At 36.7% G+C, this 23,152-nt stretch overlaps 1 protein-coding gene and 1 pseudogene across 1 annotated transcript in view; one reads left to right on the plus strand and one right to left on the minus strand.

The window, feature by feature from the left end:
• Window positions 1-23,152, plus strand: part of GALNT13 (polypeptide N-acetylgalactosaminyltransferase 13) — a 551,077-nt gene that overhangs the window by 52,295 nt on the left and 475,630 nt on the right. The gene's annotated exons all lie outside the window — the stretch shown is intronic.
• On the minus strand, window positions 8,968-10,914 carry LOC122903498 (annotated as a pseudogene).

Below are 23,152 nucleotides of genomic sequence, written 5' to 3' on the forward strand. Positions count from 1 at the left end.
TCTCTTCACCTTTGAAATGTGATGAAATGTAGTGTGTTTTCTGAATATTGTGAAGGTTAAAGGTGGTAAAGCACTTATAGTGGTCCCTAAAACACAGTAAATCCTCAGTGATGTTTGTTATGTTCATTGAACTTGATCTGATCTATCATAATTTTTAAACGTTATTGTGATTTTTTATGTGTTATGGGCACAAAACAGTGAATTTTATAAGCAAAAACACATGTAACTTCACAGATCAAGAAGTGGTACATTTTCTGCATCTTGGAAACCCTGGTTTTGTTTGTTTGTTTGTGTTTTGTTATCGCCCAAACATTACTCCCTTCTGCTAGTTCCATATGGATAACTTTTTCTTGACTTTTGTAATCACTTAATGCTTTTCATTATAGCTTTAACATTTAATCATGAGTCCTTAAATAGAAAATGCTAGCTTAACTTGATTTTTTATAATAGTCATGCATGACTTTGTGCTTGGTTTCCTTTCCTAACTTACATATTTAAGTTTTGTTAATGTTTTTCTGTGGTTCATTAATTTTCATTGCTATGTAGTATTCCATTGCAGAAAGATGCTACAAAGTATTTATCTGTGGTTGTTGATGGACATTTGGACTGTTTCTGGGTTTGGCAATTTTGAATAGTGCTGCTGTGAACATTCTTTTAGATGTTTCTTGCTGTACATATACATGGGTTTCTGTTAGTCATGAAATTAATCAGTTAAATTATATACAAATTTTCAATTTTAGTGGATAGTGCTAAACATTTTCCAAAGTAGTTATACTAATTATACTCCAGTCAGTAGTGTATGAGAGTTTCCATTGTTTTATCTGTATCAGTGCTTGGTGGAATCAGTCCTTTAAATTTAGCCATTCCGATGAGAATAAGGTTTACATTTCCCTTTGAATAATGTGGTTCTGTTATGTGGTTTAATTGCCATATGGATATTATTGTCTGTAAATTGCCTGTTCAAGTGTCTTGCCTATTTTTCTATTGTGTTGATTTTTTTATTGTTAATCTGCAGAAGTTAATTGTATTTGAATGAAGAGCCTCCTTTCAATTACATGTTGCAAATCCTTTTTTTCTCTCTGTGACTTGCCTTTTCAGTTTCTTAATTTAGTTTTTGATGAGGAAAAGTTTCCAGTTTTAATTATAATCATATTTTTACCTCTTTTTTTTTTTTTTAAGATTTTATTTGACAGAGATCACAAGTAGATGGAGAGGCAGGCAGAGAGAGAGAGAGAGAGAGGGAAGCAGGCCCCCTGCTGAGCAGAGAGCCCGATGTGGGACTCGATCCCAGGACCCTGAGATCATGACCTGAGCTGAAGGCAGCGGCTTAACCCACTGAGCCACCCAGGCGCCCATATTTTTACCTCTTTATATTTAGATCATTCCTTTTAAATTTATTTTTGTGGCTGGTTTGAAGTAGAAGTCAAGTCCTGTTTTCCTTCCAACTGGATGTCCAGTTGTTACAGAATCATACTGAAAAGTCACCTCTGCCCACTGCTCTTCAATGCCATCTTTATCATAAGTTTAATTTCCATCTATATCTGCATTTTGGGGGCCAACTCTTCCTTCTTTTAGGGCAGGACTGGCAGAGTGAGAATCTTAAGCAAGCTCTGTGTCCTGTATGGAGCCTGAAGCAGAAACTCGATCCTACCACCCTGAGATCATGACCTGAGTGGAAATCCAGAGTCAGATGCTTAACTGACTGAGTCCCCCAGGAGCCCCCCAACTACTGTTTTTAACTGGTTTGTTAATTTCTTCTTACTAATTATAACACTATTTTAACTATGGTCACTCTTTAATTATTTATGGTATCTATTAAAATGGGTTCTCCCACTATGTTTTTATTCCAGGTATCTTGACTTCACCTTATTTCAAACAAATTTTATAATTAATCTGTCGAGTTTGACAAAAGAATAATTGTTGGGAATTTAGTTGGGATTATATTCAGTCTATTGTTAAGTATGTTTTTAAAGAATTGACATACTTACAATATTGACTTTTTAAATGAGCATGGTATACATACTTCATATACTTAGGTCTTTTTTATTTCTCCTAATCATATTTTGTGGTTTTCTGCAAGATGTCTTATATATTATGGTTAATTTGTTCTAGATGTTCTATACAGTTAAATAATATTATATATTATTAATTTTTAAAACTTTTTTCTATTTGTTCCTTGAGTAAATACAGGTTTTTTATACTGTCCTTGCATATAGCAGATTATAAACTCACTGATTAATTCTAATATTTTTAATAGATTCTTTTAAATTTTCTACATAAATGGTTACGTTTTCTGGGATTAAAGATAATATTATTTCATACCTTCCAAGCTTTACAATTTTATTTCTTTTTCATATCTTACTGAATTCGCTAGAATGTCCAGAGCAATGCTGAATGAAAGTGGGAAGAATGAAAATTCTGCTTTTATTCCCAGGTCAAAGGGAACCCTGTCACCATGTTACTATTGAGCATGCTGTTTACTATAATGTTTTGACAAAAATCATATATTAGATTGAAAAGTTTGTATTTTTCTGGTTTTACTGGAATTTTGCATTATAATTGGGTTTTGAATTTTATCAAATGCTTCCTTTGTATCTATTGAGATTATCAAGTGATTTTTTTAAAATTTTTTTAATCTGATGATTTATATTGATTGATTTTTCCCCCCCAACAGACTTCACATTCAGCAGCAGAGCTGCTGCTTTCTTGGACTTACTGTGGGATTTAGAGTACCAGAGGATTTTTTTTTTTTTTCATTCTCTTCCCTCCCCTTTTGAGACATCCACCATTTGCATAACAGAGCAAGTTTCTTGTTGCACCCTTGTACCTTCCTAGATGGCAAGTGCTATTACTTGTTACTCGGCTTCTGGTAGGAACAGGAGGATCCTGTGTTCCGTTGCTCTAATCTCAACCTTAGACCTATTCTGGGCATCTGGACCTCCAGACAGTGGCTCTCAGTAATTTCTGCCCATTCTTCTCATGGTACCCAAACTCTTCCTTGACTCTCTGGGATTCTTTGTGGAAGATGGTCCTGTTCTTACACCCAGTAGTAGCAGATCTCTGCTTTGTGTTGTTATGCCTGAGTTTTTGCATCTGAGAGACCACCAAGGAGCCAACACTGATGTAATCACATGAGGGTTTATTCGACAAGCTTAAGCTTGGGCCCAAGTATACCCGACACAGCAGAGCAGGGACTTGGACGCTGAGCTTAGTTAAGGCCGGGGTATTTATGGGTTCCTGTTACTAAACCAGGGTGGGGGTTTCTGGAACCAAAGCAGGGTGGGGCTTCCTGTTACTAAAGCAGGGCGGGGGTCTCTGGAACCAAAGCAAAGTAGGGGAAAGTTCAGCCCTTGGGCACAGGGGTCTGAGATGGCTGCCGGAGCTAAGATGGCTGTACTTACGCTAAGGCTGAACCTGAGGTGGGATGGCCTTAATTTTTCTTGGCCTCCACAGTGTCAGTTTGAGAGTCTGGACACAAGAATTACCTGTTCCTCTAACAGAGCCAGATGAATTTTTCTTCTACCTCTTTCCCAGAAACTGTGGATCTTTTCCAGGGCACTGGAGATATGAGAGTTTTCGGTCCTAACAGGTTAAATTTTGCTTTGCATTAGAGAATGGTCTGAGGACTCAGAAAAGATTTTATGTTTTTGTGACACCAAAGTGCTCTTTCTGGTCTCTTGCCCTGACCTCAGTCTTTCTGTTAAGCAACTGGTAGATGTCTGAAAAAAAAAAGCGTATGAATGAGTGCATATTCCTTTGTGTCTGGATGTTCCCAGGGTGCCTGTATTGTTCTGGTGACCCGTTCTGCCCTTCAAGTATTTGTTACAAGTTTTAGCTGTTTTCTTCTTACCTACTTTCATAATGAACAACTATTCCTCTCATGTTCTGTCAAAGGTGAGAAGGTTCTTATGTCCTGTCTGTCCTGGGTGGCTGTTACTCTTTAAAATTTAGTTAATCTCTTTGTTTTGCAACTCCAGGTCTCTGGTGGGCTCAGAAAAAGTTATTATTTTATAGATTATCGGGCCTTTTATTAATATTAGGATAAGAGCAATATTTTCTGGTGGCTTTCACTTTCTAAGTAGAAGGAAAACTGCAGATTTTTTCACATGTATTTTAACTCGGCCTTTCAAGTTTTCCAAGAAAAATGATTTTTTTCCTTCACAGTGCCTAGTTTGGATTTACCAGAGCCAGAGTCCTAAATTAATGCTATCTTTATAACCTTTCTACACAAAAGTGAGTTGTTGCTGTCACAGTTTTGTGTGCAACTGAAGCTCATTGGGTTATGTGTAGCAGGAGTCCATTGTTTTAAACAAGGTAGAATTCAAATTTTCTCCTATAAAAGGAAGTCTGGCCATTGGCACTGTGGGGCCAGAATTGTGGTACCTTGCTCATTAGACTCTAGTCTCCTTTGACAGTTCTGTTCTACCATCTTGGCCATATGACTTCATCCTTAAGGGTTTTCCTGTAGTTTAAGATGACTACTGGACAGCTCTTTGTGTTATATGCAGCAAGAATGAAAAAAAAAAAAAAATGCAGTGGCAAAAGGGCGTACTACCAGCTGATTTAGCCTTCTTTGAAGAGATTCCCTGGAAACTACCCAGTATTTTCTACCTAACCATCATTACTCTTTGTTGCAAAAGAAGCTGTTAATAGTATTTTTGTTGTACACATAATGGCTCTGAACATGTCCCTAGTAGGAGAGGGGAAGATAAGTATTGCGTGGGCTCTTAGAAGTCTCAGTTACAGTTAGAGGATGGGGAATATATTTTGGTAATGTGATTTCTGACCTAGAATGGTGTGTGTTAAAATACACAGGTTCTATCTTAAAACAGAGCTGGCTGGATTCTGATATCAGCTCTGCAAATTGCTAGTTACATGACCTTGAGCCAAGGTTCTTACCCTAACTTGTCTTATTTTTTTAGCTGTAAAAGGGGTGTGATAATTACTATTTGGAAACAGTTTGGTGGGGATTGAATATGATAATATATGCAGAAGGTCTGTCACATAGGAATGGATCAGTAAATTGTATGTTTTATGCCACCCACCATATATTAACTTAACTAGAGTCAGTTATTTAAGGGAGGACAGAGTTTATTCAAGCCTGATACTGATTGATAAGGTAGAAAGGCCATTTACTTTGTTCCTCATGGGTAAAACTTTATCTTTTAGATGGGATTGAGAGTCTCAATTTCTACCCTTTAAATATATCATTTTGTACTTTGGATGATAGTGAATTATTGCTCAAAATTCAGGTTTATGATAGCAGCACTTTATGTATTGTCGAACCAAGAAACAGATAAGATGAGTTCCAGTTTGAATTCTACCATTAGAAGTTCTGAATCTTGTGAAAGTCATTCTGACCCTCCGGACTTCAGTTTTGTCAGCTGACAAATCAATTAGGTAGATGAGCTGACCTCTACCACTGTTTGACAGCTTTGAAGCTCCATGATTCCGTGTAGTTTCACTTGCCCCAGACGTACACTCTTGTCAACAGAAACATCCTAAAATGAGCAAATAAAGTGATAAAGACTTAATTTCTCAAACCAAAGTTGAATTTTTACAGGAACTGGTTTTATTGTGAGGTTTTGCCAGTTCTGAAGTGAAGTGATAGATGATAATTGAAAAACACAGTGCTGTATTTAAAAACTGGCTTTAGATTCTGCTTGCAGAGATTGCTGGGCTAGACAAAGTGTGTCCCTTTGGGCAAGTCATTTAAATTCTCTGCACCTTAGATTACTCATTTATAAAATAGGCAATATATGTTAAGGCCACGATGAGGACCAAATGAAATGACAATGTAAAAGTACTTTTAAAAAAACAGCACAATTTTTCAATGCTAAGTTCCTTAGAAAGTCCAGTGGGTTAAAAAAAATGGAAAATGCCTTCACGCTGTGGTGTGAAGATTATATAATAAAGTGGTATAAATAAAATACAATAAAGTAAAGCCACCAAGGATCTCTGTTTTAAAGTTCGTGTTAGATTTTGCCCACCTGTTTTTCCAACCACATTATGTTTTAGGAAGCTGTGGGTCTCAGGCACTTCAGAAGCAAGGCGAGCAAGGCATGTCTGTGATTTTGTGCATGAAGTGTCTCCTTGAGATATTTCTAGATATGATCTTTGCATCTGAGGCATTCTGCTGGAGATCCAGTGAGGCTGAAACAAAGAGTGAATCTTTTGCAGTGTGTGGCTATTAGTGCTGTCTGCTCTCCTCAATTTGCCCATCTGAATTGACAGTTAAAGCTCCTTCTCTATAAATAGCAAGTTATTAGTTAAAGCATGGTTGCCATATGGCAAAATGGTCTCTTTTGCTAAACTGATTAAATACAATAGCAATGTCCAGTCTTTAAGAAGATACTGTGTTCTGCAATACAAGCCTAGAGATTACTTTTGTTCCCTAACATGAATCAAGCTTATATAGTCTCTGTTTCTATATGTGTGTGTATATTTATATATTTATTTATATATGTATTAAAGTGTGTGAAGTGCACTAATATTATATCTACAGATGATGGATTTTTACATAGTTATATACTTGTGTCATTACTATGCAAGCCAATGACGCTCCCTGGTGGTCTAGTGGTTAGGATTCGGCGCTCTCATACTATGCAAACCAAGATATAGGGCACTAGCAATCCCCAAGACGTTCCCCTTATATCTCTTCCCTGGCAATAATCTTACGATTTTTAATAGTTAAAAATTTTTGCCTTATGGTAATAAGCTTCTAAAAAGGAATGAAAAATTTTTTAAAAAATTATTTATTTATTTTTTCTCAGGAGAGGAGTATTTTGAAGGGCCCTTCTGATTTTTTAAAATTTCTTGGAAATATTAATAATTATGACAAAAAAACCTCTGTACAATGCTGAGTAATGCAATGAAGTATAATAATGTAAGTAATAAACTTCATTATATGACCACTGAAATGAAACAGGATTGCAACGAGGAAACCTCGTGCAATTCTGTCCAAATCTCCCACCTGCGAACCAAAAAATAAGAGGTGCCACCCAGGCTGGTTAGTGTTCTATTGGTCATGTTGCCAGGCAACCTCAGTCAGTATCAGAGACACCCAATTGAGCAGCAGAGACTCAGACTGGAAGGTATCTTGGAAACAGAAGGGTCCAGCCGAAGGAGAGGGAGGGAGAGAGGAGAGAAAAAAATAAAGACTGCCACTTGAACATTTATCCGTGTTAGTCATGACCACAATTTTACTTTTTTTTTCCCTAGCAACATGCAGCTAGCTGAGAGCAAAATTCTTCGGGTTTCCGCTCCCTTCACTGTTTTCCTTCTTCACTGTGTCTACAGGTTAAGAGTGCAGAGACTTGGTAAACTGCATCATCATTAATTTGTAGGAGGGAAGGGTGTTCCATCAGTCATTTACAGCAAATTCAAACCATGTTAACTAAAAGTTCTCTGAGATTTTAATCATACAGTATTCTATACGATTCAGTCATGCTTAAAATAACCTGATTCTTACATTGATATACTTCTTTAAAAAAACTGAAGTAGAAGATTAAATACTTGCCACCTGGAGTGAACCCTCTTCGTGGAAGGAGAAGGTAAAAAGGAAGAGAGAGGGAGGCAGGCGTAAGCCCGTCTGGACGGGCATTAGAGGAGATGAGGTGCACCAAGCAAACAGGGAGAGAATCTGGGAGCATGACCTTGGGTGAGCCCTCCACTCAGATGCAACTTTTATGTATCATCCTAGAAAGGTATCTTCCATTCTCCGCAGTTTTTTTGTAAAACCTTTTTTACTGTACTATGCTCTCACCCCACATTATTCTCCTTTCTTCCTGTTTAACTGATGGCATGCAGAGAAAATCACTCACCTCTCTGAGATAGGAAGCTCCTGCTAATTTATCACTCTCCCTGACTTCTTTCGTTCTTCCCTTCTGATACTTCTTCCCTTATACGCCAATGCCTTCATGCATGTTCTGGATCTTAACACCTGTGTGTTTTCTAAAAGCCTTTACTTGAGTATTTTCTTTCTCTTCCATATCCTCAGCCTTCTTCCCCTCTCCTGATTTCTTCCCATTGACATTAGACCTGTCAAAGGATCTTTCCCCTTAAAAACAAACATTCACCTGTGTACAAATCCTCCCTTGTTCCAAGTACACTTTCAGCTACACAGAAACTCTTGTCTCTGCTCACAATTAGATGTTTCATAGCTATATTCTCTGTCTCAAATCTGCCTGTTCCGTTCACACCTCAACGCACTGACTCGCTTTTTCTGTTTGTCTGAAAGTGTTCTTTCCAAGGTCACAAAAGTGAGTCCTGGAGCTCTACATGGAATACATACCTTTGATCTCTTTGTGTAACTTTGTACCATTGAGCATGTCCTCCCTCGTACGATATCCTTTCTGTTGGAAATTATTACAATTATTATAATTATTCTTACTCTCCGCAAGAAAGGCTGCTTCTTAATTTTTCATCTGGTGATGGCAAGCACTAAAATCCTGACTTTGACAGAATAATAGTTACAATGCCTCAGTGATTTAAGTTGAAAGGAGTACATCACTACATGGCTCTTGTACTCAGTTATCAGGATTGTACAAATGTCTTTTTATTCAGAAATACAAAATGAATGATCTGTAGCATGGTCAGTGACAGCAGTAAAGCATGATGTTGTCAAATGAAACCAGAAACTGAGGCTTATAGTGATTTTCTTAAATATCAACTTTAAAAAAAAATTTTACTTATTCATTAGGGGATACATGGTGCAGAGGGAGAAGGAGAGAGAGAATCCTCAAGCAGACTCTCACTGAGCATGGAGCCAGTTGCGGGGCTTGATCTCAACAACCCTGAGATCAGGACCTGAACCAAAATGGAGAGTTGGCTGCTTAACCGACCAAGCCTTCCAGGCACCTGGCCAACCTTTTCTTCAGTCATTTTCTTCAGCTGACTTCTCTGAAGTTGTTACTGAGGACCTCTGCCTTGAGCTTCCTCTCACAGCTCATTAATAATGGTGAAGCATTATTCTAGGAAATAGAACCTGCCTCCTCCCACACCACCTCTTCCTCCACTCATTGCACCATTCCAGGGCCCTTTCCTTCTTGAGGAACTCCCGTGATTACAACTTCTGCTGTAGTTAACAGAGAGGCCACCTCAGCTGCATTCAGTAAAACAGTTCTCACAGTCTTGGTTGGATCAGTGGTTCCTTTTTCGACCACATTCACAGAGTCTCAAACATGGTGTCATAACCAACTTCTGAGGAACTTCATGTAATTTTCTCAACTGTCAGTGCTCTTTCAACACCTGAATTCTTAGCAGTGCTTATTGCAGGAATTTCGAGTGTCTTCTTCATAATTTCTGTACCAAGTTTTGGATCTTCATTAGGTGGAGTTATTGAATCCAAAGCTGGAATGTGCCAAAGTAGGGCACAACCCCCTTCCCAGAACACTGCCTGCTTCAACAGCAGCTACTCATGGCTCTGAGGGCAGCTGCAACCCTCCCTGTCTTTTCATGCACTTTCTTACCACTTTTCTCACCACTCTTCAGCCCAGCTACTCCATCGGAGAGTTTGCCAGATGTTCATTCAGCTTTTCCTTTTCACTGGTTGTCGTATCTAACTGCTCAATGATTTCTTGAATACGTTTCTCAGTTTGGGCCTTGTCATCTTTTCCTTTAAAAGCATGGCATCATTTTTGGCCGCAGTGACCTCTCCAAATTTTCCCGAGTTGTGAGGTTCAACATCTTTAAGATTCAGAGTTGATCCTCCTTCTGCAAACATTGCACCGTCAGTAGCAACAGCCACATCTTTAAGCTAGTTCTTTGTATTGTCTCCAAAACCTGGAGCTTTGACTGCTACAACCTGAAAACCCAACTTTTGACCTATTCAGAACCTGTGTACTCAGAGCTTCTCCATCAGTATCTTCAGCAGTTATTACCAAGGGCTTAAGATGAGCATTGGCAGTTTCAAGAGCAAGTACAATGGACTGGACATTAGGAATTATCTTTTCACTTGGTAGAACATAGGCATCTTGGAATTTACATTTCTGCCTTTTTTTTTTTTTTCTAAGTTTTATCTTAGAGAGAGAGCATGTGCACGTGCAAGAAGAGGGAGGGCAGGGGGTGAGTGAGAGCAAGATGGAGAAATACAGACTCCTCACTGAGTGCCAGAGCCCAACTTGGGGCTCGATCCTATGACCCTGAGATCATGACTGGAGCCAAAATCAAGAGGTCCAAAGCTAAAACTGACTGAGCCACCCAGACCCCTCCACATTGTTGAGCTTTTGATGTGTTAATAAGGTATGGAGAAATACAACCTCGATCAGACTTCATACCTTCAGTGATTTCTAATTCATCATTTCCATCCTTTACTATGATGATGTCCTTTTTCCTAAGCATTTTCACTGCATCAGAAATAATGTCGCCAATTTCTTTGTCTCCATTTGCAAAAATCATGGCAACCTGAGCAATTTCCTCAGCAGTTGTCACAGAGGCAGAGTGCCTCCTAAGTTCAGCAGTTACAGCAACCATAGCTAGCATTACACCGCTCCTGATGGCCACAGGATTAGCACCTTCACTAATCTTCTCAAAATCTTCTTGGCAGTCGAGCATGCCAGGGCAGTAGCAGTCATGGTGCCATCCCCAGCCTCTTCATTTGTGTTACTGGCAACATCTTGAACAAGTTTAGCACCAATATTTTTATATTTATCTTGTAAGTCAATAGACTTTGCAACAGTCCTGCCATCTTCTGTTACTCTGGGAACGTCCCCAAGTCTGTCAAATCATCACTGTTCTTCCCTTTGGCCTCATAGTAATGGCTGCAGCATTCACTAAATGGTCTACGCCTTGAAGCGTTAAGGCTTGGGCATCGATACCAAATTTTACATCTTTGGCATAGGCCCGAGTGAGATGAGGAGCCAGTGCCCTGGACACTGGCCTAGTTTGGCAAAGGACCATTGGTAATCGAAGCATTTCTCTGGAACGGTGGCAGGGTGTGCGGGCAGCGAGGCAGGCATTTAGAAGCCAGTGAAGGCATAAAATCAGTACTCTTAACAATGTTGGCCCCAGAAATCTTAATCTTCAACAGGTCTTTGATTTTTATCTAGAATTGCTATATTATAAGCTCAGTGAAGTACGTTGTCCCAACCATCTAGCACAGGGCTAAGAGCACTTCGGCACTTGAGTTTGCCAAATAAGTGAAATAGTTTATGTATGAATGAATCTTAAATACTTTTCTCTTTTCCAGTTGTATTAAATTATTTTGCTCATCATACTGTTGATCACAGTGTGCAGTGTTAGCAATGGCTAACATATATTGGTTGACTACCGTGTGCCAGTTCTTATGATTCTCATTATATATATATTATATGTATTATATATAGTGTATATAATAGAGTCAGACAGCTATATATATAATATGTATAATAGAGTCAGACAGTTATATATAATATATAACTTGTTAGGTTATGGTAAAGATTATATATATATTTATACTAGGTTATGGTAAAGATTAGTTATATATAAATATAAATAATCTAAATATAAATAATCTAATACAAGTAAGTATTGTGCTCATGGCCATTTTGCAGACATGCGAACAACTGGGTTTAGCCTAGGCAAATTAATCTCTCCAGTATCTCCCAATGAAAGGGCGGTGGAGTTGGTACTTGAATCAAAGTCTGCTGAATACCCCTAACTGTACCATATAGGGGTGGATTTCTAGAAAACAGCAGCAATAGCAATGCAACATTTTCTGTATTTCCAGCTCTTTGATACAAACGTTTATTGTTGTGATCCTTTTCTATTGTTTAGCCGCTTCATTATCTCAGAACTGTAACATGACTGTAATCGCAGTCTTTCTTAAGGGTCAGCAATTATCGTTGAGTATTTTCTTTAGCATATGAAGAGGGAACCGAGAATATGCATTCAGGGAGCACCTGGGCATCTCAGCTGGTTAGCTGTCTGACTCTTGATTTTGGCTCAGGTCATGATCTCAGGGTCCTGGGATCAAGCCCTGTGGCAGATTCTGTGCTCAGCGGGTAGACTGCTTGAGGATTTTCTCTTTCTGTTTCTGTCCCTCCCTTGGCCACACTCTCTCTCCAAAAAAAAAAAAAAAAAAAAGTGCATTCAGGTATTCAGGTTTGGGCTAAGAGAAAAGGAGCTTCTGTAAAATGGCAAGAGGAGATAATGGAGGAGTACTGGGATGGCCAGGAGATACGGTGCTGTCTCCACAGAAGAGAGAGAAAATACAGGGAGGTTGGGAAGAGAATAGTAGAACAACTGACAAATACATCCTGCAGAGCCAATTGCAAATTGAAAAGAAAAATCCTAGCTGTGACTTTTATAAGGGAAAAAAAAAGGGGAGAATATAGAGAAGAAGTGAGATGAATGAAAAAGGAGTACAAAAATGTGATGAAGAGAAGCATGACTTAAGTATGATCAAAGAGAACTATAACTTCATAAAATGAGAAGAGGGAATAACCAGGAATTAAAAATGGCATAAAGAAAAATATCCAGTGCATCAGTAATAGGTTTCATTGATTCAGATTGCTGCCTTTGTAGGTATCCGTCAGAAATGTGAAGCAAAAAGAAAAATAAAATGTTGATTGCTGTTCTGCTGGGGTGGAGCCTAATGGATGTGGGAAATCTGAGAATTTTTATACCGATGATGGATTTTTGCAGGGGAGAAATCATACCAACATTTTCTTTCTCCATTTATGCACTGTTTTATTCCGCTGAAATTAATAGATAAGAGATTTTGGAATGGAGTACACTTACTGATTTGTTTGGTTGTCAGTCAGTGGTTAGAATGTATTTACTATGCTTATCAGAATCAAAAGAAAACATTATAACCATTCAGCCGCATGTAGTGGAGCCTTTCCTTGGACAAATCAGATGTTATTGATCTTAAAGCTTTATGCTTTTGCTATTTGAAGTATAAAACTATAAAAGCTTTGCAGAAAATTTATGAGTTATTTGCTTTTGGAATTTGAACCTTGATTCAAAAATAAACTGTAATAAGGAAAACTGTCGATTAATAACTTGTTTCTCACTGCTCTAATGTAAACTCTAAAGATCTCATTTCTAGAAAAGAAATCTAACAATTAAAGTAAAATTGAAGTAGGGCGATACTCATTTTTGTCCTCCCCCACCCTGTTCCTCGGCCTTCCTCTGTATTCCCCATAGCTCATTTCTGCTAAATAATACTGGAAGAAAAATTGTCTTCATAAATTGATTTAATTGGCAATGATTGGTACAGAGTGATAAATGGACATACAATTTTATATGACCCAGGGACATAATATTATTTAATTATTGCATTAAAATGAGAATTAAGGTCATTTAAAATAGCATTTTTAGATTAGACATTTGAAAACAGACTACAGGATAGATTACCTTTCTTATATAGTGCATCTTCTCTTAAAATTTTTCTTTTGTCTGAATAAAAACAAGTAATGGGGTGCCTTCTTTTAACAGGGAGGTTTTTTTGTTTGTTTGTTTGTTTTTTGTTTTTTGGGTTTTTTGCTCATAGTAATTTGATTTTTGAATCTGATTACTTTTGTCATTAACTCAATAATTTTTTTTTTCCGGTTACAGTATACTATTGATAGGAGACTATGATTTTCTGTAGCAACAATCACTGTAGTTCTCAGGTACTTCAGTTAGTATGCTGTTTTAATCTAAATCATATAGAAGGGAAGAACCTTTTGGGGTTCAAGAAGGTATGTCTCTAATATATTAAAATTTCTTTACATATGTGACATAGAAGATTCATTTGTGTTGTTTCTTCTGTAAAAATTTAGTCGAATTTGATTAAATGTAGGCTGCAACAGTAACAGTGATAAGAGATGAAGTAGTCTTCCCTAATTTCAATGACTGCTTTTAAATACTGGGCCTGATGGTTTTGGGAAAATATTTATTTGATACAAAAACCATAAATCCAAGTGGAAGAAGATAGTTCCTGAACCTTGCATGAGACTCCAGGTTTGGAAGGTTAGCCAGTTTTGTAGAGTTTTAATAGAATTTGACATGGGTGCAAACTTTTATTTTCCAAAATCACATAGATTCTGTAACTCTGGAGACTTCTGGAAATAAGAGAGAAAAATCTGAAAACAGAATACTTAAATCAGACTTTATTTTATGGTATTTTAAAATTTTTAATTAACTAAAAAATTTATTCATTTATTTTAAGAGAGGGTGGGAAAGGGGCAAAGGGAGAGGAGAGAGAGAGAGAGAGAGAGAGAGAGAATCTTAAGCAGATTCCCTGCTGAGCATGGGCCTCCCCCACTCCCCACATGGGGCTCAATCCCAGGACCCTCAGATCATGACCTGAGCTAAAATCAGTAATCAGACATCTAACCAACGGAGTGACCCAGGCACCCCATAAATCAGCCATTATTTTAATAAAAATTTCTGCCCTTCTTTTCATTCTCATTTACTCTGTTTTGTGAACAACTTTTTGACAATCCTTTGAGTCTGATACTGTTTGTGACACTTCATTGTAACTGAGTATGTCCCCATGTACTCACATATGCATGTGCACAAGTGTCAGAGAACTAAAGATTTTATTCTTTATCACTATTACATGGTGCTTTTCTTACTTGTTTTCAAATAAAACACATATTTCCTATAATTCAGATAATATATGCTATTTCTGGATAATTCAAAAAGTAGAAAAAATGATAAGAAGTGTTGTAAAACAAAAAAATTCACACATCCCCACCTATTCTTCCCAGTGCTTTTATAAAAATAAGTAAAAATAAAAAATAGTTGTGATTATAGTGTTAAAACAACTATATATGTTAATTTGTTGAATTTTATAGTATCTTATAAGCTTTTTTCATGTTAGTGCAAAATTGCATAAGTTTCTAAAAGCAATATAATATGCTACCAATTGGTTATGTATCTATTTTGAATTCTTTTTAATAAATAATGCCATCATACCATCTCCCTTTAATATGGGGTTTGGTTTTTATTTTTTCCTTATTTATATATTTTTTTAAATTTAAATTCAAATTAGTTAACATATAGTATAGTTATTGGTTTCAGGAGCAAAATTTAGTGATTTATCACTTACCTACAACACCAAGTGCTCATCCCAACACATGTCCTCCTTAATGCATACCACACATGTAGCCCATCTCCCCAACTACCTCCCCTCCAGCAACCCTCAGTTTGTTCTCTATAGTTAAGTGTCTCTTATGGTTTGCCTTCTCTGTTTTTATCATATTTTTCCTACTCTTCCCCTATGTTCATCTGTTTTGTTTCTTAAATTCTACATATGAGTGAAATCATGTGATAATTTATCTTTCTCTGACTTGTTTCACTTTGTGTAATATACTCTAGTTCCATCCGTGTTGTTGCAAATGACAATATTTCATTCTTTTTTGATGATTGAGTAATATTCCATTTTATGTCGTACATATGTATGTATGTACGCTTGTAAATACCACTTCTTTATCTCTTCATCAGTCGATGGACATTTTGGCTCCTTCCATAATTTGGGTATTTTTGATAGTGCTGCTCTAAACATGGGGGTGCATATTCCCCCTTTGAATCAGTGTTTTTGTATCCTTTGGATAAATACCTAGTAGTGCAATTGCTGGGTTTTAGGGTAGCTCTATTTTTAAGTTTTTGAGGACCCTCCATATCGTATTCCAGAGTGGCTGCACCAGCATGCATTCCCACCAATAGTGTAGGAGGGTTCCCCTTTCTCTGTATCCTCGCCAACATCTGTTTTTCATGAGTTGTTAATTTTAGCCATTCTGACAGGTACAAGATGGTATCTCATTTTGGTTTTAATTTGTATTTCCATGATCGTGAGTGATGTTGAGAATTTTTTGTGTGTCTGTCAGCTATTTGTAGGTCTTCTTTGGAGAAATGTATGCTCACGTCTTCTGTCCTCTTCTTAACTGGATTATTTATTTTTGGGGTGTTGATTTTGAAGAGTTCCTTATAGATTCTGCATACTAGCCCTTAACCTGATATGTCATTTGCAAATATCTTCTCCCATTCTGCTGGTTGTTTTAGCACACTAAAACAAAACAAAACAAAAAAAGCTTCACTGTGCAGAAGCTTTTTAGCTTGATGGAGTCCCAGTAGTTCATTGCTGCTTTTGTTTCCTTTGCCTCCAGTGATGTGTCTAGGAAGAAGTTGCTATGGCTAAGGTCAAAGGGGTTGCTACTTGCTGTCTTCTCTAGGATTTTGATTGTTTCCTGTCTCACATTTAGATTTTTCATCCATTTTGAATTTATTTTTGTGTGTGATGTGAAAAAGTACTATAGTTTCATGCTTTTTCATGTGGCTGTCTGGTTTTCTCAACACCATTTGTTGAAGAGACTGCCTTTTTCCATTGGATATCCTTTCCTGCTTTGTCAAGATTAGTTGGCCAGAGTGGTGGGTTCATTTCTGGTTTCTCTGTTCTGTTCTCTGTGGCTGTTTTTGTGCTATTACCAAACTGTCTTGATGATTACAATTTTATAATAGAGTCTGAGGTCTGGGATTGTGATGCCTCCTGCTTTTCTTTTCTTTTTCAACATTACTTTGGTATTCAAGTTCTTTCATGGTTCCACACAAATCTTAGGATTGTTTGTTCTAGCTCTTTGAAAACTGTTGGTGTTATTTTGATCACGATTGTATTGAATTTGTAGATTGCTTTGGGTAGTATAGACATTTTAGATATATCTGTTCTTCCAGTTCATGAGCCTGGAATGTTTTTCCATTTCTTTGTGTCTTCTTCAATCTCTTTCATAGTGTTCTATAACTTTCAACATACAGATCTTTACCTCTTTAGTTACTCCTTGTGTTTTTTGGGGCAATTGTAAATGGGGTCAGTTCCTTGCTTTCTCTTTCTGCGGCCTATTATTGGTGTATTGAAGTGCAGCAGATTTCTGTATATTGATTTTGTATCTTGCAACTTTGCTGAATTCCTGTATCAGTTACAACAATTTTTCAGTAGAGTCTTTCAGGCTTTCTACATAGAATATCATGTCATCTGTGAGGAGTGAGTGACTTCTTCCTTGCAGATTTGGGTGCCTTTTATTTCTTTTTGTTGTCTGATTGCTGAGGCCAGGACTTGCAGTACTGTATTGAACAGCAGTGGTGAGAATGTACATCCCTGTCTTGTTCCTGCGCACAGAGGAAAAACTCTCAGATTTTCCCCATTGAGGATGATACTCACTGTGCGTGTTACATATATGGCCTGTATGATGTTGAGGTATGTTCTTTCTATCCCTGTTTCTTGCAGGTTTTGTATAAGGAAAAGATGCTGTATTTTGTCAAGTGCTTTTTCTGCATCTATTGAGAGGATCATATGGTTCTTATCCTTTCTTTCATTAATGTGGTGTATCATGTTGATTGATTCGTGGATATTGAACCACCACTGCAGCCCAGGAACAAATCCCACTTGATCATGGTGAATAATCCTTCTAATGTACTGTTAGATTCGATTTGCTAGTATCTTGATGAGAATTTCTACATCCATTTTCATCAGAGATATTGGTCTGTAATGCTCCTTTATAGTGGGGTCTTTGGTTTTGGGATCAAGGTAATGCTGGCCTCATAGGGTGAATTAGTTTTCCTTTCATTCCTATTTTTTGGAATAGCTTCAGAAGACTAGGAATTACTACTTCTTTAAATGTCTGGTAGAATTCCCCTGGCAAGCCATCTAGCCCTGGACTCTTGTTTGTTTGGAGATTTTTGATTACTGACTCAATTTCTTTGCTGGTTATAAGGTCTGTTCAAATTTTCTGTTTCTTCCTGTTTCAGTTTTGGTGGTTTATATGTTTCTAAGTATTTATCCATTTCTTCCAGATTGCCCATTTTGTTGCCATATAATTGCTCATAATATTCTTTTATAATTGTTTGTATTTCTGTGGTGTTCTTTATCTCTCTTCTTTCATTCATGATTGTGTTTATTTGGGTCCTTTCTCTTTTCTTTTTGATAGGTCTGGGTAGGGGTTTATCAGTTTTTTTAATTCTTTCAAAAAACCAGCTTCTAGTTTTGCTCATCTCTTCTACTCCTTTTTTGATTTCTGTATTATTTATTTCTTCTCTCATCTTTATTACTTCCCCTCTTCTACTGGATTTAGGCTTTGTTTGCTATTCTTTTTCCAGCTTCTTTAGGTGTAAGGTTAGGCTGTATATTTGAGAATTTTCCTGCTTCTTGAGGAAGGCCTGTATTGCTATACACGTCCCTCTTAGGATTGCCTTTGCTGGGTCCCAAAGGTTCTGGAGTATTGTGTTTTCATTTTCATTTGCTTCCATGTATTTTTAAAATTTCTTCTTGAATTTCCTCATTACCTGTTAATTCTTTAGTAAGATGTTCTTTAACCTCTATGTATTTGTGGCCTCCCAAAATTTTTTTCTTGTGGTTGACTTCAAGTTTTACAGAGTTGTGGTCTAAAAATGTGCATGGTATGATCTTAATCTTTTTGTACTGACTGAGGCCTGATTTGTGACCCAGTATGTGATCCATTCTGGAGAATGTTCCAGTTGCACCCAAAAAGAATGTGTATTCTGCTGCTTTAGGATGAAATGCTCTGGATATATCTGTTATGTCCATATGATCAAGTGTGTCATTCAAAGAGATTGTTTCCTTGTTGATCTTCTGCTTAGGCCGTCTGTGCATTGCTGTGAGTAGGATGTTAAAGTCCTTTGCTATTATGATATTGTTATTAATGAGTTTCTTTAAGTTTGTTATTGACTGATTTATTTATCTGCCTGCTCCCAAGCTGGGGTAAATATTTACAACTGTTAGATCTTTTTGGATAGACCCCTTTCTTATGATATAGTGCCCTTCTTCATCTCTTATTATAGTCTATAGTCTTATGGTTTAAAACCTAGTTATAGTCATATATATATATATATATATATATATATATATTCTTACAGTCTTTGGTTTAAAACCTAGTTTATCCTATATAAGTATGGCTAGTTCAGCTCGCCTTTGATGTTCATTAACATGATAGATGGCTCTCAACGCCCCCTTTTCAACCTGTAGTTGTCTTTGGGTCAAAAATTAGTCTTTTGTAACCAGAGAATTGATGGGTCATGTTTTCTCATCCATTCCGATACCCTGTGTCTTTTGATTGGAGCATCCATTCCATTTACATTCCAAGTAACCATTGATAGATAAGATTGTAGTGCCTTTGTATTACCTATAATGACTCTGTTCCTGTAGATTGTCTCTGTTCCTTTCTAGTCTTTGTTGATTTTGGCGTCTTTCCAACTCGAAGGGTTCACTTAAGTATTTTTTGCCAAGCTTAGTATTTAATGTTCATGATCTCCTTTAGTTTTTGCCTGTCTTGGAAACCCTTTATTTTTCCTTCTATTCTGAATGACTGCATTGCTAGATATATAGTATTCTTGGCTACATATTCTTCCATTTAGCTTGTTGAATATATCATTGCTACTGTCTTCTGGCCTGCCAAGTTTCTCTGGACAGGTCTGCTGCTAACCTTCTAGGATAAGGACTTTTTGTGCCTAGATTTTAGAATGACCTCTGCTTCTTTATATTTTGCCAGTTTCACTGTGATATGTCTTGGTGTTGACTTGTTTTTGTTGATTTTGAGGGGAGTTCTTTGTGCCTCTTGGCTTGAATGCCTATTTCCTTCCCTCAACTAGGGAAATTCTCAATTATGATTTGTTCAAATAAAGCTTCTGCTCCTTTTTCCCACTCTTCTTCTTCTAGGGCTCCTATGATGTGATTATTATTGCACTTTATGGAAGATCTAACAATTGTAAATATTTATGCCCCCAACTTGGGAGCAACCAGATATATAAATCAGTGAAAAACAAACTGAAATAAACTCATTAATAACAATTCCATAATAGTAGGGGACTTCAACATCCCACTCACAGCAATGGACAGAATATACACACACACACACACACACACATATATACACACACATATACAGATACATATGTATATATGTATATATGTGTGTGTATATATGTGTGTATATGTGTGTGTGTGTGTGTGTGTGTGTGTGTGTATATACTGGGTCACAAATCAGGCCTCTCTCAGTACAAAAATATTAAGATCATACCATGCACATTTTTAGACCACAACTTTGTAAAACTTGAAGTCAACCACAAGAAAAAATTTTGAAAGACCACAAATACATAGAGGTTAAAGAACATCCTACTGAAGAATGAATGGGTAATGAGGAAATTAAAGAAGTTAAAATATATATGACAATATACCCTCTTCTACTACTCCAGGAAGGGGACCGTTTGCTCCCAGTGTGACCCAGGGTATCCCCACACCACAGCATCTTGCCTATGTGCTGCTCTCTCTCCCGCTCTCTCTCCCACTCTCTCCTTCTCTCCCTGACTTCTCTCTGTGAAAAGGCTTTCCCTCTACGGCACTGAGGCTTTCCTCAATTCAAATCTCTGAACCTTGTTTCTGCCACATTCTTTCCTTGCAGTTGTGCAGATTGTTTTCTTAATGCTCAGATCGATTTCCTTGTTCAAAATGACTTGATGTTGACCTAGCTGTGGTTGAGGGATGAGGCAAGTCCAGGATCCCCCTACTACTCTGCCATCTTCTCTAATATGGGTTTTTTTACAGAGTTTTCCAGTAGAGAAATTGTTGTTTCAAAGTATATGGTTTTACAGAGGGTTTTCCAGTAGAGAAATTATTGTTTCAAAGTATATGATTTTCAGAGGGGTTTCCAGTAAAGAAATGATTGTTTCAAAGTATATGGTTATTTTTAAGAAGCTAGATAAAAAATCATTTATTTTTAATAAGCCAACTTCTTTCCAAAGAAGTTTTTATCATTTTACATTTTCACCCACAAAGTAAAAAAGGACTCATTTCATCCTAAAATTAATTTTATCAAAAACAGTATTTAATTTTAATGTACAGTTCTTTAATTCACACAATCCTTAATTAAATTAATTAGTAGTTTTTGCAGACAACAGGGAAAATGTTGCCTTGTGTTCGGGTTGGTTGTTCATTTGCTTGTACATGTAATGGTAATCTCTGCTCAGCTTTTAAATCTTGTTTCCCTTTCTCATGTATTTTTGGAAAATTTCCTTAATTGATAATGCTTCTATATTTTGTATTACTGGATTATATACTCCATTATATTAGATTGCTTTATACTGATAAACAAGTTTAGTCATTAACAATTTTGTAAGACAAGATTGCTTTGCTAATAAGAATATGAATTTTCATTTTCATTCTTTGAGTATATGATAATTTTACTTTACTGTTAATTAACTGGGGACTAATTAATCAATATTCTGATTTTTAATTCTTTATTTACTTCTTCCCTTTAATTGCCTGTTTTAAGGCACTTAATTTATGACTAATAACTTCACCAAGAAGGTTGCAGGAAATAAAAAACATAAACTCAAGCTGTAAATCGAAGTAATAAGTAAGTATATGGTAGCTTTATTAAGTTGTTTTTTTTTTTTTTTTTTGAGTGGAGGATTTTGAATATTTTACCTGTTAATACTTCTTCACTCTATTTTGGGAAGTATGTGCATTTCTTTCAGGTATCATTAAGGTAAAAAAAAAACACTATATTAAAATATTCAAGCAGGCAAATAAAATTTTATTTATGTTTGTGCATCTGTATGATAAAAATTTGGAAAGGAGCACTTGCCAGTTTTACTTCTGGGATTTCTTGTGGCTAAATCCCTGTTGCATCCTCTCCTTTGTGCTGTTGGCATCCTTTTGTGCCCTAGAGTTCTGGGCTTTTCTTTGACTTTACTTTCTTTATGTCTCCGGCTAATTACCAGCTGGAGCAGAGTGATTCTGATATAATTTTAAAGATGGTTTAATATGGTTTTTCATTGTCTTCTACAAATAAATGCTTTGGAAAGAAAGTCTAGACAAGGAATAGCTGTTAGCCTCCACATTTCAAATAAGGATCATTCATTCCTTACATGTTTTGTTATGAAGAATTCAAAAGTCTTAAGGCCAGCTAGGAAGCTGAGGTTAAGATTTTCTAATGGTTTAATGTCTCAGTGGAAACAATTATTTTCTTTTTAATCATGTGAGTTGTGACAAAAGAGGAACAGCTCACTGGCGGATGTCTGTTGGGAACTGTCTAAATGCTCTATTGTTTTCTTAAATCCCTAGGTCTTATATCCAGTTGAACATTTTGAATTTCTGTTTACCCCTCATGATAACTATTAATGAACAAACTTAAACTTCTGGTATGCCATTTTATAAGATGAATACTAAGCTGCTTAAATGCCTGAAACAAATAAATGGTGAACAACTTTTAGGTTGATGAATACATTTTTTTAAAAATATTTTATTTATTTATTTGATAGGGATCACAAGTAGTCAAGGAGGCAGGCAGAGAGAGAGGGGAGGAAGCAGGCTCCCTGCTGAGCAGAGAACCCGATGTGGGGTTCGATCCCAGGACCCTGAGATCATTACCTGAGCTTAAGGCAGAGGCTTAACCTAACACTGAGCCACCCAAGTGCCTCTATGAATACATTTTTAATTAATTAATTTATTTTATTTTATTTTTAAAATATTTTATTTATTTCACAGACAGAGATCACAAGTAGGCAGAGAGGCAGGCAGAGAGAGAGGGGAGGAAGCAGGCTCCCCGTTGAGCAGAGAGCCTCATGCGGGGCTCAATCCCAGGACCCTGGGATCATGACCTGCGCCAAAGGCAGAGGATTAACCCACTGAGCCACCCAGGCGCCCCATTTTTTTTTAAACTACTTAATTTCATTATCTTCTTGAGGGTCATGAATAGCTTTTTACAAGCTTTCTTCTTGAAGACTTAATTTCATTATATTTTATTGATAATCCATTGCTTGTAAAGTCTTATTAACATATGCTTTAGACGTTGCCACTCATGATATCTTCATAGAATGCATATTTGTGTTTACAATCATGACTACGAAGACCAATGTAGAACAGACTGTTTTGAGAAGTGGCATCTGCCTCCTCGTAAATATTCTGTATAGCATTTCATTCTTCTTTCAATCTCTACATGCTCAGTAATTTTGTTACTACATTGTCCTAACATTAATAATTATATATAATAACTACATTAAAAAGAGCTTTGCATTTTGAAATCATTCCTAGTGTTTCAGTTTTCTTTGAGTGATAGTACTTCTAGGGATACACTCAAGAGAAATGAATACATTGTGTCCATACAAATATTTGTGCATGAATGTTCATAGCTACATTATTCATAATAACCAAAAAGTGGAAATAATCCAAATATAT

This window comes from Neovison vison, chromosome 3 (genome assembly GCF_020171115.1).
Source record: "Neovison vison isolate M4711 chromosome 3, ASM_NN_V1, whole genome shotgun sequence".
Taxonomy (NCBI): Eukaryota; Metazoa; Chordata; class Mammalia; order Carnivora; family Mustelidae; genus Neogale; species Neogale vison.